The following is a 21,180-nucleotide window of genomic DNA, read 5'->3' as shown; positions in this document are numbered from 1 at the left end:
TTCATTTGCACCCTGTCCTCATTTCATTTCCCCTAATAACTTCTTTTCCAATATGAAAAAGATGATAAATAGCTACAGTACTTCTTCATTTACAAAACAAAAAGTACCTAAGATTTTTGGTCACTGGTTTTCGTAGCCATATTGATGATATTTTCATATGGTTTTCAAATAAGAGTGGAATAGTTTAGAAAGGCATGACATTTTCCACAGAAAGGGGAAAATACATCAAACATGATAATTACATCACAAAGAACGCACTTTAAAAATCAACAAGTACATTTTTTTTTTTCCCAAAAGCTTCAACCAGTTCAACAGCTGATGAGTCATCAGTCTACTTGAAGATGTTCGAGAATGACTAATTTCAATTTTTGAAGTAGAAATGCAAGGGTTACATGCATCGGGATGCAGGCCACACTCATCTCTAATGAGATCTCTCAGGTGAGAGCAAAGTAAGAAAACAATTTCTGCTACTGATTAGACGTTGGGTGTTTTTCCTGGCTGTAATCCGTGAAGACCAGCAGCCTGGCTGGCATCGGCGGCTTAGCGAAGGCCCAGCCCTCCTCCACGGGCAATGAGAGCATCCCCTGGTCCCCACGGGATGCTGGAAGTCCAGGGGCACAAGGAGGAGGAGAGCACGGGTTTAGCACATAAAACTCTGTCAGTGAAGAACCACGCGTTTTTCCCCATCATCAAGGAAAAAGTTCATTAATAAAATCAGTGGATCCGTTATTGGATTCAGTTCCAGTCACTCTGGCTGTGCTCAGGCAGTGATACTCCTACTGGGAGTATGCAGAGTGAAGGGAATAAATAGCTAGCTAATTTTTTACCCACTTAGCTCCCATACCTGGCAATGGCTGCCTAGCGAGTCAGAGAAGATTGAAATATATGAACCTGTGGCAGAGCTTTTTTAATATTCCCAGAGCTGAGCCCAGGCGATCTGCTCCTCCTGGGGTGACAGATTCATCACAGACAACAAAATGCAATTTAAATACTTTCATGGCAGAAAAGTTATACAGTATAAAACTTCCGTATTTCTGATCTACTCTTTCTTAATCATATTTTTTTATAGCTGTGAAGAAAGACCATTTGTGTTGTTACTTTAAATCTGAAAGACCAAGACAAGCCATTGGCACAGCTGAAGATCCTCATTAGAGGGGGACAGCTTTGCTGGAGCCTCCCTCCCTCTCAGCAGGGTCCTGTGCCCTCGCCCATCCCCTGAAAAATCCCTTTCCTCCTGCTGTTTTATGCCATTTTTAATAACAAATGCCTCCAACCTTTGCTACAGTAACGTAAGACTGGCTGGAATTGCCTAACACCATAGGAAGGCATCAGCAATAAGGGACGCACTTCATGAAAAAAAATATATCTAAATATACATTTTAAGATTAAGTTGAAAAAAAATCTCTACCCCCCCAGTGAGCTAACTGCAGACTGCAAGTTACCAGAAATATTTATTTCTGGTGTCAGCATGTTGCTCCTTGTAAGCCACCACAATATGGCATTTCATCACCTTATGCAGCAGTACCAGGATTAAGACCATTATTACTGGCTCATCCAGGTTTTACACCTCTTGCTCATGTGTAAAACTGATTTTGCTTTCTTTTTCCAGGCTGGGTGCTCAGCGCACCTGCATAAATGGGTGATTATAATGCAGCATATGCTGCCTTGACAGATATTCTCCTAAGCCAGAGGAACTCCACCAATTTCAGAGCTGTGCCTCACTGGCCTGGAAGGTCCCGATTATTCATAATAACTTGTCCTTTAGCAGCTGAATTCATCTCCATGGCTTTTGTCTGTCTCCTCCAGGTATTACACTTGTCTACTGATGCTGACACTCAGCGACTCAGCTGCACCTACCATGTCATGATCTTGCTTATTTACTGTTTATAGTTAATCAGCATTGGTTTCTATGTGCTGCGTGAATATTTGTATGGCTTGCATACTACTTTTATGTGCCCACTTTTATTTAAACAAATCTAAAATTGTCTGTCCTGCTTTTCCCCCAAAATGTACACCAGTGAGCCCTTTTTTCCCCGCCACGGTCTGCCTGTTTCATCTTTTCATATACCTTGATGCCTTTGCTTTGCTGGTTTCATCCCACTTCAGAGCCCTCGTTGCTCCTTTCCGCGCAGTGCCAAATACATTTAATCTCCCCTTTTACTGTCATTGTCTTCTCACACGCAGGCTTTGATCATAAGTTTCTTCTGGCCGATTCTGCTTTGGCAAATGGATGCACTGCAGAGAAGGCATCTCCAAAAGACCTTTCTTCTCCTACATATATCTTCCAGGATGGTTTTCTGTCCTGCTTTGCCTCATCACTGTCAGCACTTAAAACGCTGCCTCCCAAGCAGCCGTCTCTCCACAGCAGCCGCCATTGCCTCAAGTAAACAGATCACTTGTGCATCACAACTGGATTTCTGATAATAAGCACAAACGTCCCATCATTACGAATAAAGGGAAAGGCGATTCTCTAGTAAGAAAAAAACAACTTTAATTTTTCCAATTGGCTGTTCAGCATCACTGCTGGTCAGGATGGGAAACAGAACCACAGGTAGCCTCCTGGAAAAGGTACACTGTGGGGTAGAGGATGGAGGGAAGGCTGCGGTCACTACCTCTCTAGCAGATTATTGTAATATATAATGTAAATTATAATTGAGTGGAATAACAGGGTCCAAGTTTGGCATGAATAACAAGACTGCCACTGAAACATAGGACAAAGGGATGGCGGATGAAATGGGGAAAAGTGGAAAACGCTCACTTAATAAATTATTTTAAAATATTTGTGCCATGAAGATGCTGGGGGGGGCTGGAGCAGCTCCCCTGGGAGGCCAGGCTGAGAGAGTTGGGGGAGTTCAGCCTGGAGAAGAGAAGGCTCCGGGGAGACCTTCAGGCGGCCTCCCAGGGCTTAAAGGGGGGACAGGGAAGGGGGGGAGGGACTCTGGATCAGGGGGTGGGGGTAGGACGAGGGGTGATGGTTTTAAACTGCCAGAGGGCAGATTTAGATGAGATCTAAGGCAGAAATCCTTTCCTGAGAGGGTGGTAAGGCGCTGGCCCAGGGTGCCCAGAGCAGCTGTGGGTGCCCCCTCCCTGGAAGGGTTCAAGGCCAGGTTGGACGGGGCTGGGATCCCCCTGGGCTGGGGGAAGGGGACCCTGCCCAGGGCAGGGGGGGGCACTGGGGGGGCTTTGAGGTCCCTTCCCACCCAAACCATTCTATAATACATCCATGATACATTCTATTATTGTTGTTATTATTACCACTATTATTTTAACCTCAGAGCTTTGCTGCATGCAGCAGATGGAGATAAAGCCAAGAGCTCATTTGGAATTACTGACCCCTTACTGCACTTCGTGGCTTGCATGTAAGAAAATGGTATCATAAATAGGAAAATATCTTATTTTCCCTACCTAGGGAAAATCATTCCCATGTAGCAGTATTATTACACACTTCAGCTCAGCCCAACCTAAAGAGGAAAAGCTATTACTAACTCACATGATAATGAAGGTTTTTCTTTATCTGAATCCACTTCAGAAAGAGTAGAATCAGAAATGGCACTTTTCTCTAAACAGTGTTTTTCCAGAAAATGTATACCTAAAAACCCTATAAAAACCAGCTCACTTAAAATTAAATCAATTTGCTTTCGACTGTACTCCTTGCCCGAGGCATTAATTTGTTTAAAAAATGACAGAGAACATGATACCCCTGCCACGGGTACCATGGGACACACCGGCTCGCAAGGTCTGCGTTCTCGTGACACTCAAGTTTGTCCCTTTTAAAATTTCTATTGCAGAGACCCCGTCGACCAGTTGTCAGATATGCAATGCCCACATCTAAACACCAGATACCATCTTGTGAAGCCCCTCAAAACATGCTTTTGAGCTATGAACCATGCTCCAAGGTTTCATCAAGCGAAGACGAAGCACTGACAGCTCCTTCACTCCAGTTTGGAAAAAGGAGGGAGAAGGTGTAGCCGAAATCCCTGCCGAGAACCAGCAGCTTTTTAGCTGTCACCACAGGTCTCACGTTCAGCCTCCCAGGGGTAGAGCCACCTTCTGCACAAGGGACGAGTGATACCCTACACAATCGCTATAGGTACAGCCTCAGCCGGTACTTGCAAAACCCTAACAGCTATATTAAGTTATTTCTATTTGCTTTCCTAGATTATTTAATTCTACTGAAAGGAGCAGTTGCACAGTGCGGGTGGAAGAAAGAAGAGGAGCCGAGTTAATTTCATTGTAGTGGGTTGGATCCTGTCTCTCTGGTTATTCTTTCTACCACCGAGCAGCATGTTTTAAGAGATTAATAAATCCTGGTTCCTTGCCTGCGTGCACTGCTGCTGGAAGAGATGACCCCGGGTGAAAGGCAGTACAGAAATGTGTGGTTTTGGAAATCGTCTTCAACATTTGTAAATATGTAATATGAATATGTAATATATAAGGATTAGGAGATACATCCAACATAAGTTGCATTGCCCACACTTCCTATAAAAAATATTAGTGTGGGTGCAAAGACTTTCATGCAACTATATACAGTTACAGAGCACAACAGAGAAATAACACAGGATGATATAATATGCAGCTACCTCAACAGCATCTTCGAGGGAAAGAAGTTTATAACTTTACCATCAAATAGAGTCTTTGAAACTTCCTACTGAATCATTTCCCTCTGAAGTTTCTACAGCTACTCTTCCTTTTACTGTGGTGAATATTTCAAAGCAGACGTTATGCTTTTATTTCAATTATTCTTTTTTTTTTTTACCCCCTGTTTTTAAGGGAATGTCAGTTTTCTACTCAGAATGGCTTATTTTATATTTTTGATAAGCATTTAAAGAGATATTATAGAGAAGCTAGTCTGTAGCGAGCTCGTCACACTCTCTCCAGTGTTTGATGCTGTCCTACTTCAAGGATCCTCCACATGATGCTGTGTTACAGAGACTATATTAAGCACACACATGCATAAATGCTCTCATAATGTCTGTGTGCCTTTGAATTAAACAAGTGGTAAAACAATGCAAAACAGGGCATACATTTCAGACTGATAAAATTATCCACATCAGCTGGGGCAAGAAGCCCCAAATTATCTCATCGATTAAAATCATATCCTTCTTCATGCTGATCAAACAGATAATGCACCTTATTTATTTAAAAACAACCACCTATGCCAAGTACTACCTCCTGAAATCGAGGTTTCACGATGAAAGTAATGCTATTTGCCGTTTGAAATGGGAGGAAGGTGTGTGTGAAATGTCTGTCTGGGGATCCAGTAGAAACATTTAACTTAGGCTTCATAAATAATTCCCTGATACCAGGAAGCTCAATAGCAAGCTCTTGTTAAATTCCAGGCTAAGTCCTTTTAAAACAAAACCCCAAAGTCCAGTGGTATTTAGGTACCAACATCTAAGGCTGCCTGCCTGAAAATCCTCTTCCAGCTGCCGCCTCATCCCGGAGCCGCGGCCGCGGGGTTCGTTGTGACGCTTCCCGAGCCTCTCGAGCCACAACCCCCCAAGGTGTTGGAGCCCCCACTTTGGCGGCGAGAGCCCTGCACCCACTCCCAGGCTGGGGGGGGGGAGCAATTCAACACGCCAGCGTCTCCCACGCCTGCACCGAGCTTGGGCCAAGTGCACAAAATAACTCCAGAGAACCCCGAAGGAAGAGAGATGTTAAGACTGGAAAACACTATACTCGCCTCGCTGGAGAAATACAAGGTCCTCTTCTTTGCCCAAAAGCTGCTTTCGTACCAAGCGGTCATCGGACACGAAGAACAGCCCTGGGTGGGTGCACGCCAGCGGCAGGAGAACCTGGGTTAGCACTGGCCATAGTCCAAGCTCCCCCCGGGGACCCCAGCCACCGAGGACTTCACCCCCGAGTCTGTGTGACGCTGATTTTGTAAACGTCCGAGTCCTTTCTTGGATCCGGTACTCGGAGAGAAGCAGCTCTGGCATTGAGCATCCCGAGGGGTTGCCGCCAAAGCAACCTCCCTGTTGGGCCAGAGCCCACGAGAAAAAGCGATGAGAGTTTTATACACTCCAAGCAGTTGCGAACCAGATTAGTTTTTTCTCACGAAGAAGTAAAAATTCACTAAGTAAAACTATAATCATCGCTAGCTTTTTTCATCATTTGTAAACTTCAATACCTGCTACCACCACTGATAAACACGGGCAATCCAGGAACAGATCCCCATCTCCTGACAGGCCAAGATCACCATTTCCTCCCTTGAGTAGAGCAGCCTAAATGATGTAAACCAACCTCATCTTTAGAAGAACAAAGAGTTATCTAGACTTGGCTGTTAAAGTAGACCTACATACAATATTTAAGTCACCCTCTCAATCTCAAGTGTAGCAGCAGAAATATTTTGCTCTACGGCCATTCTAAAAGTCAAGAACACCGAAAGTTTCTGAGAGAAGCAATTTGGTATATCAGTTTAATGGAGGAAACAGGGGAAAAAAAAAAAAAAAAAAAAAACAAACAAACAAAACAAAAAAAAACCCACAAAAAATCAATGACTGGTAGCCATAAAATTCTGTAGATCAAATGTCAAAGAGTAATTAAAAAGAAAGGAGGATTTCTATGGACCTGAATGAATAATTAGGGAGTACTGTTGAAGTGACATTGCTTAATAATCTTATTGTAAAAACTGACAAAAGTTGTATTCAGGGGAATTATTTTTTAATTATTTTGAATTGGTAGTTTGAAAATGAAATGAAAAATGGGTGCTTGTACTGCTAAATGCCGCTAATGTACAAGTCTCCTGAACGAAAAAGCTTCTCAATTAAAATAGTTGCAATATAGTGCCATTGCTTATCAGCTGAAATGCATTTTGTACTGCCATTCTCTTTGGGAATGCAATTGTTCACCGAATTGGGAAATTAACAGCCAAATCTAGTCAAGTGCTGTTCTCTCTCCTCCTACAAAGCAAACTCCCCAGGCTTCAGTGGGCTTTGCGTAACGCTCCAAACAGAGTTAGAGTTTTAATTCGGACCGTGCTATACATCCTCTACCCCGCCTACATAATCTGAAAAGAATAAACAGGTGGTGGGAAATGGAAGGATTTTGTTATTTTTATAACATGCAGTTTTCAGACTAGGAATCAAGTACAACAGTGGACCTCGGGACACTGCTGGAAAGTCTTTTCCCCCGTAGTAAGGTTACAAGGCAACCATACTGCAAGTAAAAGCTGTCCTTCTAGCAAGTCCACGTGGACTGCAGAGGTGGTGAAGACTGCATTGCCATCTTGTCTCGTCACGGGCAGAAAGGTTTTTAGCGCCTGTTGCCACATCACTAGAAAAAGAAAAATTGCTATGAACACTTAAAACAGCTGCTTGGAGATGGAGGAATACAGATGGGGAATGGGATGGGCTTTATCTTGAGTAGCGTTAGATTTGTCTGGTGTAAACACCCGTGGGAGAGCAAGGTTCCCTCAACAGTCAATGGGAAAAACATGGCGGGTCAGGGGCATGTTTCTTTTAGATGTCTAGTTGAGGATGAAATGCCTGCGCCCTACAAGGGCCTGGAGAATTCCAGCCACTCTAGACGATGAACATCACTCTTATCAACTCAGAGAAGAGAAACAGGAAGAATAAGTCCTCATTCTTTCCTGATCCTTGGCTCTAGAGCATCGGGAACGTGATGGGCTATAACCTGGGCTCACCCCACCACCCTCAGCTGGAGCCTGGGTCCTCCATCCACTCAAGATTAAATGGAGAAGGATAAAGCTGGACACAAGATGTAGCAAGAGTCTGCCTGATGGTAGTGCCGGGATTTTTGCAGAATAAGGGGAGGAAGAGGTGCCTTAACCTACACTTCATTTTAAATCCACATTTAATTCAGTTCACGCAACCTGTGCTCCAATTCTGCTGGCATTAATCACTGAGGTAGAGCAGCTCCGAGTGGCTTTTTCTTGATCTGGCGCCTAAATGCACATCGCATGCAAATGCACTCTGTTTTACTTAACATTGTAGGGCAAAAGGCCAGATGCAACTCCATGAGTAACCAGGAAAACATCTCGGAGTGGGTGACTACACCGTGGAGCCCAGTCACTTCAGTTCACATCCAGGGAGCTGCTCGCTGCCAACGCAGGGAAGATCAGCTCAGCTCCATATTGACTCAGCAGACTGCACACCTGCAATCCAGAACCGAGCCTCACCCCACTGTCAGATGCACTTCTTCCCCTTGCACTAAATTATAGATGTTAGACGATTCCGAGATAGGAGTGTTAATTATTAATAGGAATTATCTGAATTGATTTTCAATTATAGAATATTATTTTCTATTACGTTGCAATAAGACTGCAGGAATTCCATTAAATTCAAAATGGGAATCATCAATTTCCATTAAGACACATGTAAACTAAATACATTATATCTCTGTTGAAGCCAATGATTTCCATTATCCCTTTCCATTAATTTCCATTCATTTGAAGTGACTCCATTTGAAGTGGGCTTTAACGACTTGATGGCTTATCAGTATTCTGGGCTCTCTAATTTGACAGGGACATAACCTGGCTGCTGTCACCTCCTCCTGCACATTCATGAGTTGAAAACCTCTATTGAACTTTGTGACTGACTGCAGCACTCATCCAAGTCTTCCAGACAGTCGTCCAAAGACAACTGCCATTTCTGCTCCATCATCGAATCTGTCTTTTGAAACCTGACACATTAAAATTGGCAAGTTGGGTTTCTTTCTCCTGATGAAAAATGAGGGGGGTAGGGGTGGGGTGTAAAATGCCCTTTTTTTCCAAAGCTGCTTTGTCTTTTCACCAGTTCTGCGGTTGAGCTAAACCCACTGATACCAGCACTATTTCACTGCTCGAGACAATTCAAGCAGGGAGAGGATTTGCCCTGAAATTTGCATAACGTAATGTAGGTTTGTAATTATTCTGGAAAGGAGGTACCACACAGGGAAGCAGTTTGTTGACTAAATGCCAGCCAAATGATTCTCTACCTTATAGATAATATGATGTGGAAAGTTAAAAACAGAGTCTGCCTTTACCGAAAATGAAATCATCTTCTATACATACCAGTTTGTAAATTAGGTTATTTTTCTACAAATCTGCACTCCCTTGTGCCCTTCGAAGAGCATGGGTACAAATGTAATGCTGTTCTAAAATATAATTTTAATTCCCAAGTATTTCTCTTAAGTACCCACCAGTAAACATAAGACATCTCCATTGTAAAGGATTCCTGCAATGACAAGGTTTCTGCTCAATCTTAATCATGCTTTATTAATACTAGAGAAAAATCACAGGCTAGATTCCTTATTGGTGCTGACTCCCATCACAGTGGATATACATTCTTGCCAGTTGGAATGAAAATACTGTTGGAATAGGTCAGGCAGGGAGGGATATCAAAGTCCGAGAACATGAAAAGGTGAGTTTTTTCTTTTTTTTGGAACTTCCATTTCAATTATATACTTTTAAACATAGTGTATACAGCCTGACTCCTGACCTGTCCCCAGCTTAGAGCACAAATACTGAAACCTGACACAGGATGCTTTAATTCTCAGCTTCCCCCTTTCTTCCTAGCTCATGAAGAAAAGCATCGTTATTTTTATTTCATTTTTATTTTTTTTTTATTCTATACTTCGATCACCCTCAAGCTGCAAGAGTGAGGACAAGTCATCTGGCCACATTTTTCTCAAAAAGCACGGGAGGCCAGCACCGGGGGCTCCTGACGCACCCAGACCCGTCTGGTTAGGTCAGCTCGCATCACGGAGCGAACCATGCCGGGGTGACCCATTTACTCCTTTCTATTCAAGGGTGAGACAAGCTGTGAAGAGAGGAAAGCAGGGAGTGCAGCACGGAGATCTGGAGGCACTGAGTGCTCTTGGTGCTCGCAGGAGCCCCGAGACCCAGACTGAGGAGAAGAGAAGCACAACGATGGAGCTATGCCCCCGCATCACCGCCGGGGAGCAGAGTTACCCGCTCTGTAGGGCTGCACCCTTCAGGATGTGCTTTCATCTCCGCTCTGGGGAACGAAGAAATGCTCTCTGAAAACATAAAGCGGCTGGTTACTACAGGGGGCAAGACCCTAGGAAGTCACCTTCATAGTACAAAGTCACAGCAAGAACAGGAGGGGGAAAAAAAAAAAAAAAAAAAACACAGTCTGCCCCCAGGATGGGGTGACACTGCTCCCCGAGCCCGCAGCATCAGCTCTGCCAAAACTGCCCTGACCCCAGCTGCCCCCTCTTCCCAACGTGCTGGGCTCCCCTCCTCTCACACAGCAGGAGCCTTTGCTTTTCCATCCTTCCCACTGCCTGCTGCTCCAGTATTCCTCCTCCTTCACTACCCCAGACCCAGTCTAGCGTCGCCTTTTCAACCCTTCTCCCATCTTGCTGTCTCCTGCTCTTCACCACGCAATCGCGGAGTGCAAAAATATGCGCTGAGATTTATTTTTTTTTAAATGGAAAACATGACCTATCTGGTGCATTTCCATATGCTTTTCACATCAGAAACTCTCTAACAGATGCTCAATACAACTCAGTCATTCCCTTACATGGATATTTCCTTCTTTTAGATTATAAGATACAGAGCATTTTACGCATGAACACTAAAATAGTCATTTATTTCTAAGCTTAGTGCAGTAAAATAAGCATTGGATTTAAACAGTTTTTTGCCATCATCTTGAAGTGGGGAGAGACAGAAGCAGGGTCTTTCTCTAATGAATAGGCCATATAAACCATACACAGGTGGTAGAGCAGAAACATCCAGATGGCTATTGTTTTTCAGTAACATTAATTTTTTTTTCTACTGCTTCTGATACTAATTTTTTAAAGGTTATTTTAGATTTTAAAAGGCTCTTTCAACATAAAATGAATAGAATATACAGGTCAGTATTTTAAAGACAAAGTCAATAGATTAAAGCCCAAACAATGTATAAAATTCTCCCCCCAAAGTGCAGTGGAAGTAATCTGCAGTTTGGCTTCAGAAGGCAGCTTTTCAATAAACAAACATTATTATTGCTGATAAAAATATGATGGTATCTACCGCTCAGTGAGTCCCCACTACATTAGATACCTTGAAGACATCAATAAAAGTCACAATCCATACACCAGGGGATTTACAAGCTAAAGAAAAAAAATCCCTAGACCGATGAGGTAGAAAGATCACTAGCATTAATTATGTTTGCATCAGAGAAAAAAAGTTTAGGAGACGTTTGCTTACACGCCACGTTAGGTACAGTGCTCGGAAGACTATGATACTGGTAGTACAAAGCCTACTGGTAGCACAGTACTGGTAGTACAAAGCCTACTGGCAGTACAATACTGGCAGTATGAAGCCTACTGGTAGTACAACACTGGTAGCACAAAGCCTACTGGTAGCACAAAGCTTATTGAGAGGCCAACCTTGGCCACCATCAAATTCTGGGTGGTGGTACCGGCTCCAATCCTTAAGCACCCCCCGGACAGTGATGTGGAAAGCCCGGTGTGAGGAGAGCCCAGCAGCGGTGCTGCTCCGGCGGGTTATTGTGTGTTTTGTGCCCCTGCTTCCATCCGCCGCAGCCAAGTGACACCGGCGCTGCTTTGCCTCACTGCGAGCGGGGGGAACTATTTCATCATTTTGCTGATGGATTTGCTCAAGCGCTCCATTAGTCCTTCTCCACACAGAGGCTCAACATTGGACCAACGTGAGAACTTCTCTCCTCCTGGTGCTGCGTCTGTACATGAGACGAGCACCGAAGTCACTGACCTGCCTGCAGAGCCCTGCACAGCACTCACACTCAGGGCTTTTTTTCCTGCATGAGTCCTTTATCACTTTTTTTTTTCCCCCCTCCCTGTGTAGGAGGAAGAGTTTTATAATGACTTGGAGCAGATGGATAGGATCTGCATGTCCTATTCTGAGCTCCACTCCCTGGTATTTGTCTGTGCAGACAGATAGAAAACAGGCGGATATTATAAGAAACAGAACGCTTCACGCTGACCTCAATGTTAGTCCCATGCTCTCATTACTGCCTCTTTCTCTTCTTATCACCCTCTTGTCTCATAGGACAGAGCAGTTCCCTGTAAATGCATGTAAATCCATGACTTCTATACTTCTTACGACTTTTGATAATTACTAATCATTTTGGAAAATGGTTTGCTGATCTTGAAAAATCTTGACTTGCCTTTGATTTGACATGGCTTGGCATGACCACAGCAAGGGGGGGAGGAGGAGAAAACCAGAGGGATCAGACAGACACTCTCAAAAGGGGAAATGGAGAACTGAAAGGAGCCAGGAATAGGCCACGGTTAAACTGAGAAGTCCCTTGAAGGCAAAAACCAATGTAAAGATAAAACAGAAAATAAACAAACTGAATTGCTTTGAGCTGGGGACAGATGGATTTGTTGGAGCAACCATTTTTGGGTGTTTAGCTCTTGTTCTGTTACATCTGGAAGTTTATTCATGAACAAAAGCCAACGGGACAGATGAAGACGGAAGATTGAACATGCACAGAGAGGTTAAGGCTGAACATACAGAGTCAAGATTCTTCCTCAAGGAGAAGTTACTGACACTAGAACTTTTTTAAATTGCCCAGTGATATCAAGAAGTAATAAACCAGGAGCGGCCCAGGACAAAGCTTTAGCGAGAGATGCAGAGACGAGAAGGGAAGGAAGAAGGCATCAGGAGAGCTGGCCCCAAGAGAAGGATCATCAGTATTAAGTGCAAAATCTGAAAAATTTAAAGGGATATAGTTGATAAAAAACCCCTACAACTATTCTTTGTATTATTCTAAAAACCTACAAATCTAGAATTCTTTACAGATAGCAGGTACGACACACATGTTACAAGATTCATATAGATTTAAGATCTCTACTCAATTTTACAGAAATTCATCGTATTTCCCTACAATTCATTAAATACAGTAAATTTTAAAATCCCTTAGAAAAAGATCATTTTCTGCCACAAAAAGTTTCAAGTCAGGCCTTAATGATCGCCTAACCTTGAGAAATTGTATTTTTTTTTTTTTGGACGGTCTGTAATAAATTCTGAATGACATATCTGATCCACTCAGAAACATCTGGGAATTAAGCAGGCATCAGTAGGCAGAGTCCAATTGATTTTGGAGAAAGCCAGGAAGAGAGAAGAGTAAGTGAGCCACATATTACTCTCTTTATCTGGTTAGCAGATTAATTTCCTCCAGCATCTATATAATCATTTATAAATAGTTGATTGCAGCTTTACGGAAAAAAAAAGAAAAGAAAAAAAAAAAAAAGTCAGTTCAAACTGGCATCTCGAATGCGTGACTTCCCATGCAGAAATAAAATATAATGGGATCAGAACAAGGGCAAGCAGTGTGAGGGGAGGCAGGCTGGAGGTGCAGGGCTGGGGGGGGACACAGCAGTGGCACACAGGCTTTTTTGAGGGAACTAGGATCACTGGGGCATTTGGGGCACCTTCCCGGGGAACCCACGAGCTATTGTCCCAGTGTTGCAAACACAGAGACCCTGAGCCAACTTTATTATTTTTTAATTGTACTTGCAGTTCTTCCAAGTAGCAATCTTAAAGAAATATATAGCGTCCACTATCTCTATTTTACTCATAAAATCAGCATTGCCCACTGTATTTTTAGTTTGCCTTTTTTGATTTTGGCATAGTTGTGTTTTGGGGCAGTTTTATTCCTCGTCTAAAATAAGTAATTATGAAATCTTCCTCTTTGGTTGTTTGATGTGAATTGACCCCTGAGATAAGTCATGTGTTTATGTAAAATTAAAGTTATGTTGAACATAAAATGCTGCTTTCCTTTGAGTGAGTATAAGGAGCCTTCACACCCCACACTGTCAAAACCCATTAAGTATGCAGCATTTGTGTCATTTATATCGACTCAAAGATGTTCTTCCGCCAGAGGAATGTGCCATTCTGAAGGGGCACTAGCTTGCATGAAAATTTACCATATTCCAGCAATACCGTAATGGATGCTGCAGTATCATGTAAGTAGGCTGTATTTCACTTTTTGAGATTTCTGCCCATGACTACACCTTTCAAGAGTATCCCTCCTACCTCACAGTGATCATTAACGCGTTATTTACTTTGTTGTTTACTATTTGCCCATATGAAGCCACCTTCTCCGCTCAACCTGAAGCAAATCTTGCTGGCTTCTACTGGCAGAAGTATCTCTCCCAGAATCCAGATGTCTCTTAAATACTAAGAATGATCTACTAATGGTTTTATGGGGTTAATTAACTGTTTCTTTTTAGAGATAATAGAATTTGCAATGAGGAAAATCAGCATTATCTTTAGTGCTACCTCTGCAAATGGAGAATACAGGATAATTGGTACTGCCATGTATTGCCCATTATGCACAAAATTAAGGCAGGGAATTTACACATAGTGATTAACATTGGTATTTTATTACCTTCAATTCTTCTAATAGATTGCTATTCACACAATAGATGTGCAAAAGCCTTGCTTCTGTCTTTTAGTAAAAACTATATATACTGCTAGAATGCCCCTGTCTTTATTCCTCTACGGTTTGGATTTTTTCCTACAAGGAGCCCACATTTCTCCCAAACCTGCTGAAAGCATTTAAACTCATTCTGCATCACATCCTAAATACTAAAGGAACATCCATTAGGATATGAAATGATGCTCTATCAATTTAGGAGAGTCAAAAGGTTGTGAAATGTCTTACACCTCAGTTAAGATAAAACCCTTGTAAGGGACTATAATGCTCCAGTCCTAAGATGTTGACAAGCAGGTCAGATCACAGCGAAGCAAACACAAGTGATAGGAAACTAGGAATTGAATAGTTTTCTAAGTGCAGGGAGTAAGTGCATGAGCACCTGTATTTTACTGGTGGGAACTTGGCACCGGGAGTGCAGTTTGTGGTGTCCCTCTGAAGGCCTGGTGCTTCGGTACAAATACAAATTTCCTTACAGAAAACATAAGCTTAGCCTTTGCTCAGCAAATCCCGCAAATCCAAACTATCACTAAAAATTTAAAAAAGAAAAAAAAAAAAAAAAAAAAAAAAAACAACACCAACATGTCACTACTCTAATGAAAGACAGTTTCCAATTTTATGACGGGCAGAGCAGGTTTGTGAAAGAATGAGTCACACAAGCAGAATCTTCAGTGCTTTCCAGGAAAGAAACCTCAGCGACACGTACGCTCGGTTGTAAAGTGTCCCTCTGCAAAGATCTCCCTGCCTCATGCTCAGCCTTCCCCCCCCCGCCCCGCCCCCAATTTAGAAGCCCAGGGGTCTCCCCAGGATGCTCCCAGCACCCCAACACTCCCCCTGCCCCAAAGGGCCCCGGGGGCTCTCCAAGGGGCTGTCCCCAGCCCAGGGGGGAGATGCGGGGCTGGTGGCAATGTGTCCGTGTGTCCCCCCCCCCCGTGGCTGTGCTCCCCTGGCCGCAGGTCGGGGTGCGGGCTGTGCCCGGGGCTCCTGGGGTTGCAGAGCCTCAGCCGGTGGCGTGGGACGGCGGCGGCATTCCCAGGGGGCCCCGCCCCTCTGCCAAACGGCATCACTTTGTGCCAAACCAAATAAAACGCAGCCCAAAGATGCTGCTTGCTCCAGGAATACATCTAGGTTTATGGACTTAATTTTTCCATAAAAAACAATGTCAAGAAACTGGAATGGGAGCTGCTTTTTTTTTTTTTTTTTTTTTTTTTTCCCCTTCAGAAAGCTGATTTTTCACACTTGGTCTAATACAGGAGTTGTACATCAATATCCATTACTGCAGCGGAAGCCTTGCCACGGGTACGGCAACCTGCAGATGTAACTCACAGAGTGATGACAGGCACTGCTCAGTTAATGCCGCCTCTGAGTTTGCATCGCCAGTCCAATTGCTACACTGGGCCACTGTAAATTCAAAGATTGTCCTGGTGCAAGAATTTGCCTTTTTATCTGGGACTTGGAAAGGCCATTTGGGTAACAAGTGAAATCAGCTGGGTGTGAGGTTTCTCCATTCGAACGCTACCCAAGAGCTGTTCCTCCCAGGCAACTTCTTGGCCTCAAGATCTCCACCCCTCGAGTCAACGGAAGCGTTCCCAGGAACTTCAGAGCCACGTCCACACCGAGACTTCCTAGCTATCGGTTTTCGCCGCGCGCGTGCGGTGTCAAAGAGCCGGGCTTTGCCCAGCCATTTGTCACTGCCTCGGAAAGCAACGGAACACAATAAAACATTGATGTATGAATGAAGAGGCATTAACCAGATGGTTTCTCAAGAAAACATTAACTAGGTAACTACCTTGTGAATGAATGAGAGAAAAACAGGATAAGCCCACCATCGTCCTTGAGATAAGGAACTACTGAGCCACCAAGATAAAGGAGCTGCAAGTTAACAACAAACCGCATCCAACAAGGCCTGAAGGACGAGATGTGCGTAACTACAGGACTGAGTCTGCGCAAAAGCAAGGGTCAGCTAGCGAACACAGTGAAGAAGACTACGAGCCTTCATCAGAAGACCCCTGACAACTACCACCAAGAGATATTACGCAGGCGCGGTGGGGAGGGACTTGGGGCGGGGGATATGTTAATGATTTCTCGGAAATAATTGTAATCCTCCCTATTCCCGGAATTATAATGCATATGTATTAGGGCTGATGAATATGTAATTTTGGCATCATAAAAGGGGGCTGATTTTGGCTCCAGGGCATGCACGCTGTGGAGGAGCAATCCCCCTGTGCGTCCAGCGCTGAATAAACATACCTACTTTATAACTCCACTGGTTGTAAAGTCGCCTTTCCGCACGTCACATACATCTGCTTTGCCTCACACCGCCCTTTCTCTCGCAACAAGACAAGGGCCTTTATGGCAGAAAGATACTTATTTCACGTGCAGTGGTGGTTACAGGGCAGATTTTAAAAAAAGCCCTGGAAGACTTCAACTACTGAACAGCCAGAACAGAACCAGAATAATTGCTCCAGACATTCACAAAAAGGGAATTAATGAAACAGAGCAGACAAATGCCTTGCTCAGCATTTAAAATCCCTCAGCAGGTGCTACCACCTCCTCCCGTTACCCTCCCAAAGAGAGAGAATGAGAGAAAGCGAGCGCACGTGCCAGAGACAGGCGTGACGTTTCCCCGGAGTAAACGCTGGTCACAATCGCAATATTCTGGAAAATAATTATAAACGCTTTCGAAGCAAAACTGAAACAAATATATGCAATTTGTTGTGCTCCTCCCTTCATTTAAAGCTTTATATATTCTTCTCATCTTTGTCCCTTGATGACAAAGGTGGCAATGAAGCTACAAAATAACACTGAGCACATTGTAACTAAAACTAAAGGGTCCCAAATTAAATATTAGTGGTATACAATTTAATCTGCTGATTTTGTGTTTTGATTTTTTTTTTCTTCCTTCCCACAACTCATAAAAACTCTTAAATTGTGCTTCTGCAGCTTAGGACAGCAGCAAATTCTCTAATTGCTTTACAGAACCATTGATATTTTATGAAGAGACTCCATCTTACGTGCTCTACAGCTGGATAATCATATTACTACTTTTTTTTTTTTTTTTTTTTTTTCTTTCTACAAGTGAGGTACACAGGAACGACAGCCACATTTCCAGTAAAACCAGCCATGGCTGCTAAAACAGGAAAAGAGAATCTAAAGGAAAGAGGGGACACAAGGATCAAGCCCTGGTCACATCAAATCCCCCCCAGGCCTGTGCCCCGGCCCCAGCGCAGCGGGCTCAGGGGGGTGCGTGCAGATGGAGGGGTCCCGCCTTTGCACGGTTCCCTCTGGCTGCTGTCGAGGGGCTCAGGGGCCCCGTGGCATCACGGATCCCAGTTTGCAGCACAGGTTGTGTCTGCGTCAGGGCAGGGGCGAGGGAAGGGCGGTCAGGAGCGGGTACGAGGCTGCTTTCCAGTCCTTCGGGCTCATCCTCGGTCCTCAGACCACCCCAAAACTCAAAATGCAGGTCTCGAGACAGAAGCAGAAACCTCGTTTCTGACCACAGTGCGGGAACAAGAACAACTTGATAGCCTTTCGGATAACTTTAAGCTTCTGGAAAACTACAGTTTCAACTCAAACTATACCTCATGCACCTCTCTGGATAGTGGCAAGTGTCTGCGGATGCTTTCCCCGCTTCGATTCTGACAGCAGATCGCTTCAAGAGGAGAATCCCTTTCAATCCACTTCAAAGGTTTTCAGACCATCCACCCACTTCTTGTCTTGCTCCAGACAAATCCCGTTAACAAGACTGCTGGGAAACTGCTGGGACTATTCGGAGTCTATTTCCTTACTGGCAAACACAGGGCATCTGCACACAGATAAATTGCTTTTTCAAATTAATAATTTATCACCTCTCCGCTCTGCTCTCTCACTACAAGTTGTCAATTTTCAGAAGACCGCCCCATGCCTTTCGCCCTCTGCCCCTCGTTTGTCCTGCTAAGGCTGCTACGGCACAGGCTCCATCCAGCCGTCATTCATTTCTCTCAAGATCTTTTTTCCACCCCTTAATTGTTTTCGCCCATTATGGGGACAGGAAATACATCAAGTCTGTGGACCTTCCTAAGCCACCTGGCTTTGCTAGCCTCTGTTTTCTGATTGTTATTTCCCTTCTCAGGAACCTGTTAATTTTCTCAAACTTTTATGTTTTTAATCATAGAATCAAAGTCTCCCTTGGTGATCTCTTATTCTTGAAAGATGTGCTCCTTTTGCCATTATGCATAATTAACTCGCTGGTAGCAGCTGCCTATTGGACAAATTTTTTATCCTTCTTTGAGTTTGCCTAACAAATACCTACAGTTACAGTTGGCCTTAATTAATACGCTTGGCCTTATTAATTTACTAAAAGGTGTTGAACCATTCTCAAATTTGAATTCCATAATACTAGTATTACTACATGCTTCACATGGTTATGATGCAATAACAGTCAATTCATGTATATAACCTTCTATTTTTTAAGTGAAGCTTAGGGAAATATGCACAAACTTAAGTGTGTCATTACAAATATTTCCAGAAAATTCCTTGATCAGATCCCTATAAATCCTCATCTACGTTGCCACTTGCAGTAGATTAATTTCAGATTTGTGCTAATTCAATGGAGAGTCCTGTAATCCCTTGTCGTAAATATGAAGGATTTCACCCAGCCTATTAACAAGTAGAATTATAGATTGTCAGGGAGTAAATCATCCACCCTTTTCTAGTCATATCAACAATGGATTGAGAAAAATTACTCATTCATTTTTATAATCCTTTAATTCTTGCAGATGTTCCTTTGAAAATTGATTTAAATCGATGAATCATAGGGCAAGATTGGTGTAAATTTTTCAAGCTGAAGACATCGCCTTTGATAGAGCAATCACGGTATACACCCCTATACCTACCATAACTCATCCCTTTTGAATGTTTAACACACTTAAAACTCTGGAGTCAGCTCCTGAGGCAGTAAGAGCAAATGGGTTTTAATTAGATGAAGCCCAACCTCTTCTGATACTTTTTTTTTTTTTTTTTTTGTTTCTCAGATGGAAGAGAAGGGCAAGAGAGAGTCAGAAATTCACCTTTTTCAGATGTTAGTGACCAACTCAGTGCTCTACTGTGATGACACAAAGGAGACCAGAGCCCTCGCCTCGTGTCCCGTGCTCCTGGCATCACCTCGTTCAGGGATACAGGTAAAACGGGATCCTTGGCCACATCCTGGAGCCCAGCAGATGGGGTCTGTCCCTGTGCCAGCCTCGGCAGGCACCCCGGGCCTATTGAACACGCAGCCACCAAGAGCTGCAACGCAACTCCCGCTCCGGGGAAGTCACGGGACGACGGGCGAACCTACACAACGCGGGATCACATAGGCACTCACAACGCAACGTCAGCGGAAACATCCGCAGGGCTCGGATCCATGCTTACACCAGAAATAACCAGCTGAAAGGATTCGGCAACGGCCACGGAGGTAAAGCACTTCCCAACTTTTTACATAGTCTATTCTGTAAGAATAATCACGGGACAATTCAGCCTACTTTGGGTTATTGGTGGTCAGCTGCTTCAGAAGAGCTATTTGCCTGATATAATTCACACAAGGATAAACTAAACTAAACCCCTGACTCTATCATAATTATTTTTTTCCTTTTTTGGTTCCTACAGAGGATCTAAATTTCAGAAAAGATGATGCAAAGCTACCAGCTAAGCCTGGAAAATCTTTCTCTTGCAGAGTTAGAAGAATGTTAAAAATAATTTCATTGTCAGTACAATATGAAATTACTACCCTCTACTGATGAGAATGGACTTACAGTCCATGCAATAGAGAAAGCCAACAGGAAAACACACAAACATTTACATTCATCCATAAAAATGTTTTAAGAGTGCCACAAATCTCATTTGGCCAAGTTTTAAAATTTAGTTTGGTTATACACACGCGGCACGACTAGAGCATACGACTTCCACGTAGTGGCAAGGATGTCCTTGGCGTCCCTGAGGAGAGATGGACCGCTAGCAAAAGAAGATAAATACGGGCCCCAGAAGCATATAAGCCAAATAAAGTGTGGGTTTCGATACCACTGGATGCAGGACACTTAACTCCTGCAAGTTTTATTGTTACTTTTGTCCACTGCAGATGGAGGATTTGCAGTGAAACTTGCACCTCTGAAGAAGCCTGACATGGCAACCCTGCACCATGCAAGCACCCAAATGCCCTCGGGTTGAAAGTCCGGCCAGTCCTGGACCTGCAAACAAGGTATTTAAATAACATCAGCAGAAATCCTGCCCTCTTCTGAGCTGACCAGAGGACATCATTGCTCTTGGTGTATGTGGCACCTGCAAGGGAGACGGTTCCTTCCATTACTGGCAACAGTGTGATACCAAGTAATTGTTTTGCAATGCAATCTGAGCAGAGAAAATAGGAGCTTGTATCTGGGTAAGCAGCAGCCACTGGTTGTAAACAATTATTTAGAAATGGAATTCGAGGATCCTTTCAGAGTGACAATTTAAATTGGTCGGAACAGTGCTGGAGAGGTGGTGTTGCTCTGCTGGAAGCATTGTGGTCACATTCAGAAAACTTTTACTGCATAATCCCTTAAATGCATTAGCTTTCCACCGGAGTGCTATAGCTGAGAAAGGAGATCAGGAGGAAGAGATTGGTGCTTTGCCTGTATGATATAATTACCACTGAATTATATTCCAAAATAAGTCAGCTTTCATACATTTAATTTAATTTCATTCAGGGCTGGAAATCATTCCTGTTATTTTTTTCAAATAAATGTTCACCTTGCATTCGTTAATAATACACAGAAAATTTATTGGTGGAAAAAAAAATAGTTTTTTAAATTAATTG

General features: G+C 43.4%; 1 protein-coding gene across 5 annotated transcripts in view; it reads right to left on the bottom strand.

Annotated features, from left to right (window-relative positions):
• GRM7 (glutamate metabotropic receptor 7) overlaps positions 1-21,180 on the bottom strand; it is a 303,547-nt gene that overhangs the window by 237,033 nt on the left and 45,334 nt on the right. The gene's annotated exons all lie outside the window — the stretch shown is intronic.

The sequence above is a fragment of the Tyto alba genome, unplaced genomic scaffold (assembly GCF_018691265.1).
Source record: "Tyto alba isolate M040663 unplaced genomic scaffold, T.alba_DEE_v4.0 Super-Scaffold_3, whole genome shotgun sequence".
NCBI classification, from domain to species: Eukaryota; Metazoa; Chordata; class Aves; order Strigiformes; family Tytonidae; genus Tyto; species Tyto alba.
The sequence above is the reverse complement of the archived record's forward strand: the minus strand, read 5'-3'. Positions and strand labels throughout refer to the sequence as shown.